General features: G+C 33.6%; 1 long non-coding RNA gene across 1 annotated transcript; it reads left to right on the plus strand.

Moving 5' to 3' along the window:
• The first annotated feature begins 459 nt into the window (after positions 1-459).
• Positions 460-1,992, plus strand: LOC127841537 (uncharacterized). The gene is made up of 3 exons (XR_008031057.1): positions 460-543; positions 1,487-1,603; positions 1,963-1,992. It is a non-coding gene; the product is annotated as an uncharacterized LOC127841537 (long non-coding RNA).
• The last annotated feature ends 5,862 nt before the right edge of the window (positions 1,993-7,854 follow it).

Below are 7,854 nucleotides of genomic sequence, written 5' to 3' on the forward strand. Positions count from 1 at the left end.
ATCCACAACATCTATCAAATTGCTTTTTGATTGCAATTGATTTAATCATTTGTTTTTAACTACAAGAACGTAAGTTGAACTTTCTGAGACACATTGTTATGAAGAACCAGCACAATCCAGTTGTGTTGAAAATATTTTTAAACTAATCATAAAATATAAAAACAATCTAGATAATCTCTTTGTGTTTCAGAAAAAAAGCACTTAATTTAAGTTCCAAATGCTCTATTAAATAGCTTTTACGCATATACATAACTAAAAACTAAACATGTATATAATAAAACGCATTATGTTTTTATTGAAAATCTATCGCAGAAAACATTTGGTTCTTGGAAATAAATACGATGTTATTTTTGTGTATTGGAAAGTATACTTGATGTAAACATAAATACTAGTGTGTAAATTAAAAATGGAACTATTTAATTATTGCATTTTTTAATGATTTATGTATTATTTGTATAGTAATCGATGCATATCCCGACGATAAATACGGTGGATCTGGTGGATCCAGTGGTTCCGGGGGATCGTATGGGTCGGGTGGATCCGGTAATTAATTAAATAGACCTGCTTACTACAATTTATAAGAATATGTGTGTATTGTTATCACAGCATAAAAGGTTTGCATGTTTTAAAATTAAATTGATTCAACATCAAGTATCATGAATAATCAGTTATGAAAAAAAACAGATAGCAGCACATAACGTTTAAATATGTAGCTGTTTATGTAATTTCAGTCAAATAATCTAAAAATATAATAGCGGGATACTGCCTTATCGTTGTTAATGTCAATATGATCCTAGAATATAAAACAAATTATACCGATCCTGATAATGTATATTACAAAAAAATGAGTAGTCATCTGTTTTCTCTGTTTATTATATCTGTACCACCAAACTAAAATATTAAAACATTAGAATATTAACAATACATGAGGTCGCGGTGGTGTAATGGATATGGTGTCCGCCTAGCGACCGGAAGGTTACGGGTTCGATCCCCACTGTGGGAGCGTTCTTAAGATCTCCCCCAAAGATACCAAGTTTTGGTTCTAGGCCCAGGAAACGGACTCGAGAGCGTTTGAAATAATAGAAAGTACTTTAAATGCAAAATGATTAGGTTTAAACTAATTAAAATATTAATACTATAATATAATCACTTCGACAGTGCATTTTGGGCTGGACTCTTTATACTTACGGCGTTTGATTTGTGTAACACGAATGTATGTGCAATCGCGCCTAATAGATGTTAAATACGTGTTTAGCTGTTATCAAATTGTTTGTATTGTTGAATCGTATTCATTTCTACCGAAAATAGAGACAATATCGTTCATTCGGTGTAACTATTTGTACCTTTAAAATTGACTTCTACAAACGCCTACTAGCCTGACATTTAAACGCAACTTTGTAACAAACCCATATTAACGTAGATTTAAGATAAACACAAAAGTAAGAAAGATGAAAGAAAAGTACACAAGACGAATGACGTATTTAAGGTTCAACGTGCACGTACAAGGGGCAGGTCTATAAAGATGGCGCTGTCTTCAAAGACGATTGCAACACGTGCATCTGCATATATGGAAGTGCGACTTGCCAGGACAAAAATTGCGGAGGTTTTATTTCATTTATTGGTAGAGTGGGTATACTATCTAATCGTACAATACGGATATTAATGTTCAGCTGTTTTCAAACCTTAGCCGTCACTAAGAGCAAATCACGATATAAATCTAAAAGAAAAAACTCACTGACCGTGTATTCTACAAATAATAAACAAAATATTTTACAAAGACAAACATTTACCCGTCCTTAATTAATATTTACTTAAAGACTACATGAACATATAGCAGCTGAATAATCTGTCTGTGCATACCATTATTATTGGTATTGTCCTTAATCAACAAACTCGTTCTTTATTACAAATGGAAGATATGCAATATATGCATGTGCATTATATAATTTATCTTTTTTATAGGAAAGGATGACTATCCTTAAGGTGGATCCGGTAAGTTATGGTATTGCCTTATCAAGTAAATAAAAAAATACGGATGTTAAAATTGTATGTGTTTCCCTTATATACGCTGGTAACTATTTAATTTTTACTATATGAAGTCATATTCAATTTAAGTAATGCCGTTTATTTGTGTAGATGACAAAAAACCAATTCCATTTGAACCCCCTTGACCATGTAAGTAAAATATTTTCTAAGCCTTATGTATTTACTTGTATGCGTTCGTTATATTAACGTATTAATCGCACAAATGTGTATATGTTCATAATAAAAAATTAACATGTATGTAAATGCAAAACTTCAAAATGCACAAATACATCACCACAACATATGTATTGATTCATACACACAGGATTCATACATATCTGAGATATTCCAACATATATTTGAAATAATCAGTATTAACAGATGTGCGTTCAGTAATGCTCAGGGTGATACATTTTCCGCATTTATGAACATTTGCGCTGAAACAAACTCTCTTCGAAACATACATGCAGTCGAGGTGGAAATTGTATGTCGTGTTTTGTTTTACTGATGAGTTAAACCACGTTTATATTATCTGGTAATTTGACACTAACTTGGTAAATATCATATTTAATAAACCTTTGTATCTCTTTATACTCAAGTGGGAAAGTAAATCTGACAACAAGACAAGCAAGGAAACGACGTTAAATTAGTACAGATGACATGTATCTCAATACAAATCGACACGTTATTGCTACATTGACATACTAATAAATAAAAACCATTAAAAAACAAGTGTCAGTTGTGTTGTTGTAGTATGGTAAGCACACGAATTATGTAGAAATAACCTCGCATTGTATAAAAAAAGACCAGCATAAAACACGCGCAAACTGATGTTTTGCATGAGATATAAACTATTCGGAAAAATGTTATATACATCATTTTATGATTTCTACTTATAACTTAAGTTTATATTGTAAAAACAAAGGTAATTAACATGAACCACTGGCCCAGCAATAGTTCAAGTTTGATGATACGCATAGATTTTGGTCGGACTAAAGTTATTATAAAGCAAAAAGCTATTTGTATTATCCTTAGAGATGGTTTAATACGTGCATTTAATACGTTACAAACGATATTAAACATAAAGTGTTTTTTTTTTAATTTTAAATAAATGGGTTAGGATAATAACACTATAACTTTATAGTTATTGTTACCACCAAATACAAATTAGTGTTATAGAAGGTATAGAATGAATAGAATCAATGATTTTCTTGTTAATTCATAGTTGTAGTTTACGTCACATTAAACATGGATTTTAAGTATTACAAAAAATAATTATAACATCATATTGTGTAAGGTGTGGCAGGGACACCAGGAAAATACTCCATTCAATTTTGCAACCAATATCTTCACACCAACTCAAATAATATATACTACGATAGAATTTAAATGTATGCCAAAATAACTCATCGATATTATTTATGAAATACACAATGTCATTTGTACTTTATAATACTACGAACTTACTTCATTTCGAGTATCCTTACATTTTTAATTTGAAAAACCTGTGAAACTAGTTTTTATTCAACATATTTACCAAGCTTTGAAAGTTCATGTATTTTGACTTAAATTGTTAAAATGAACCGTGTTTAGCAAATAAATATATTTTCGCTTGTATTTCAAAACTAATGCTTTAGTATGTTTGTGTATTATTTTATTGAATTACAGTTTACATCTTTTAATAAATTACTTCAATATACGATATAAAACCTTTAGAACAAAAAGTTAATTTTTTGGTGTTTCTATGACTGAAAACACCTCAAGAGCATGAAATAAAACGTTCCCATTAACCTCTCAAATTGATATTAAATCATCATCAACACGATACAAGTCAATTATTCGCATAGACTATTCAAATTCACACTGCCATGAGCTTATCCATGTAAATAAAATATAAATATTCCATAATTGTCGAGAACACATGCAGATAGAGTATGTTGATGTGCGTAAAGCATAACTTAAACAGCCGATATCGACATATTTATGGAGTGTACTAAAAAACAAGGTTCGAATGCATATTTTGTTGGGTTTGTATTGTATAACGCAACAACAACATAATTGTTGATCTATAAACGTTTATGTAATACAAGACTTCAATACAAAATAGTTGTTTGTATACCCGTGCAATCACAAGATAATGACACAAGAAATGCGTGTACTTAACGCTTATTCATTTTACCACATGTGACTACTAGGTATATGTTAATAAAACACTTTATTGTGTTAATCTACATTCAAATCACTACACAATTTTTTGGTTTTTTAAAACAACTATTACACTATGAAAACCAAATAGGTGCATGTTAAACTACTTCAGCAACAAGACAAAACACACTAGCCAATTGACCAGTCCCTCATTGATATTTTCATAAAAACATATTTGAGCTTAAGCGAGGTTATTTTTTAAGTTGCAAAGTCATGTCTTTTTTTCAACAAAAAGAGTAAACATTACGGGATGTAATCCATATCTTTATAACATGAACTTAAAGTCAATATTGCCATAGCTCACATGATTTTAAAGAGTGGTAAGCTGCAACGACTTTAAGCCCAGTGTTCCCAAAAGTCGTCAAATGGTCAAATGACAATATAGCCGCTGCTGTTCTACTTTGACTTGTATTGTTTCAAGCGAGCACTTGTTGTGCTTAGATCAAATCTTAAAGATACCTTATTGTCATTGCAGTTATAATATGAAACGTCAATAGCTCATTATATGTATGTGTGAAAATAACGCTAATAAATAAAATTGTTGAACGGCAATTATGGGAGAAGCAAAATACAAACGCATTACGAACGCTGAATATACGTTACACATGACTGATATCTTCGTCCTAACGCTGTTTGGTACTGCTTTAACCCTGTCTGTGTTTTGGGCGCGATCTTCAAATGTGTACCAATCGTTCTCAGGGACGAGACTAGGTCTATACAGTTCTCACATGGCGAACAAAGCGTTGTTAATAAATCATCTGGGCCAGCTAGAACACAGTAGATGTTTTGTTTAGAATTTTTTTAGAACAAAAAATGTCACAATATACATTATATATAATACAAATAATATTGTTGCTTCATTATTGTTTTACATCAAGTTTAATACATGCACTTAAGCTGCTCATATCTTATTATCGGTAATCGATGAAAGTCATACTAGTAGAGCAAATGAATCCTTAGGCAACGACAAACAAGCCGTTAATTAACACAACACGTTATTGGTAATGGCTTATTAATTAATTTTTAATTGCCCCATCATCATCATAATCCCTTAAACGGTTTTGCCGTCGGGGAAAATGAGGGACGCCGATACAGAAATCCTCCTCCAATCAGGTCAGTTATGTGCTTTGGAGAGTAATTCATCCATGGAAAGGTGTCTCCACTCTTTAACATTGTCCATTTAGCTTTTCCTTGACGGCCTCGACGTCGACCTTCCTCTAGCGTGCCCTGGAGAACAGTCTTTAATAATATGTTTTGCCTTGTGACGTGCCCAAGCCAAACAAGCTTCCATCGTTTGACGGTCGCTAGTTATTTTTCTTGTGGACCAACACGTGTTTTAGTCCTGTTCCGAACGTACTCGTTGGTTTTGCTCCGTGAAGGAGTTGTGGAACAGTTTTCGGAGACATTTATGTTCAAATGCCTGTATCCTTAATTCTGTGTCCGTGTGTCCACGCAACCGTAAAGTTGGATTGAAGTAGACTAAGAGGTACATGTAGAGCCTGTACTTGGCAGCTGATGGAACTGCAACAACCCGCTCAATCGGGACATCGCTGCGGTCGCCAAGGCAATCATATATGGACCTCGGCGGTACTGGTACCATCTTTGGACAGTATTTCGCCCAAGTAATTGGAGCTGGTCTCTTCTTCTAGCTTCCAACCGTTCAAGGTAAAGTCTGCGCTGTTGTGTGTCGTGCGATTTACTATGATCTTTGACTTCTCAAATGCTCACCACCATCCTGTTTGCTCCTGCATATGACTCTCATAGGGTTTGTTGGTGTGATCTTGAAGTTCACTACTTGTGCCATCCATGACGTCAATTTTATCAGCAAAACTCAAATTGGGGATATGTCTTCCACCGATGGATATAGAGGTATGATGGTTATGGAGAGTCTCCTGCGTTTCCTACTCATGGCCAATGTGAAACAGGACAGGAGAGAACAGAAGACGGATGCCCACTGATGTCCTGAAGAATGCCCCCCCCCCCAATTCTGTCCTTGAGAAGTAATGCGCTGCTGGCGTTTCCGAAGAGTTCTTAAATGGCTTTCACAAGACCTTCGTCATTGTTGAATCCTGTCATAACATGCCTAAGCTCATCATGACACACGCGGCCGAAAGCTTTCTTAAAGTCAATGAAGTTGTGGAAAAGCTCGCATGTATGTTGTAGATATTTATCAATGGTGATTCTGCAGTTGAAGATTTTTCATTTCACCAGTTGTTGTTTGATGACAGTTCGTACTCGCCTTTGCAAAAACACTGCGTGTGTCAACGTCAACATATGGGTCAACACCCGTGTAATACAGTAAAGGCGTGACCTACAATCGTCCAGTTGTTGTATATATCAGATCGACTCTCTAAATTGATGAGAGAGAAAGATCTATCTTAGAAGCGAACAGACATTTATTGTTTAAGTTGTTACGGGGCCTCATCGCTCATGACGGAGGTCCTGCAAATGTAATTAGTAAAATAAGACTAGTGTGCGGACAGAGACACGCTATGATTATGACAAAATTAAGTGCAAAGAACTATTCTTCGAGTTTTTGTATGCGTCATTGGGCTACCCATAGATTCAGGTCCTCCATAACGGAAGGAAGGGAGACGGTTTATGTAAATGATCATTGGCATTGACGCATGCCTTAAAACTGTGGATTCACAATAAAATCTCATATTCATGAAAATAATTGTTCTTGCGATCTCTTGAAAATTGAATAGGTCCGTTTCAGGTTACTTTAACATGGTATAGTGTGTTCCTGACAAACACAAATTCGGGGTAAATGATGTAATTTAAAAAAAAGGATCATGTTTCTCATAATTGCTCTCCTTGATAGTATGAAGTTTAATGTTAAGCATTTTGGATAATGGTATATGTGTATACTAGCCAAATTACAACCAACATGTGTCAGCGACCGTCTTGGTAAACATGTATTTTGTTTTACGATTTAAAATGTACATAAACGATAATTGTTTGACGTATGAGCTTTAAGACGTCATTATGTCGTATAGTCGACATAGCATTTGTGCCGATATTTATTAAGTATTTTATATTTACAGTTGATGACATACTTTTGATAAACACTTTTTTACCAGATGTATTTCACATTCAGTTTACAATTTACTGAAGTTCAGCTGGAAATCGGTTAAAACATAATACTTCAAGAATCTTGTATCGTCCTCTTTTATCATGCTTGCCTTTCTCTAGTAATGCTCATTGCATATTATTGTTGTAGCATTTTAGGTTCTTTCAAAGATAAGTTCAATAGTCTAAAACGTTAATATATAACGCGTCAGATTTTCAACGTATATTCTCGCTTAGATATTAAATATACAAATAAATGACGTTTACATAAACATTCTGACTTAATGAATACGTCGACGATTTTCTCAGTTTTTCGGGATTAAGTATCATTCACTAGATGTGACAAACATAACCAATGTGAGGAATCTATATTTTTGATTGTATCATCACTAGTACTTAAGAATCATATGTTTGCATCAAGATTAACTGCAATATAATTTTTCAGAACTAAATTCTTTTGAAGTTAAATGTACTTAATGTGTTAAAACTCAATGTCTCGCATAGTTTTACTAGTTTAAATTTATGTGACACTACTCTAATGCTCCAAGCAAA

The sequence above is a fragment of the Dreissena polymorpha genome, chromosome 8 (genome assembly GCF_020536995.1).
Source record: "Dreissena polymorpha isolate Duluth1 chromosome 8, UMN_Dpol_1.0, whole genome shotgun sequence".
NCBI classification, from domain to species: Eukaryota; Metazoa; Mollusca; class Bivalvia; order Myida; family Dreissenidae; genus Dreissena; species Dreissena polymorpha.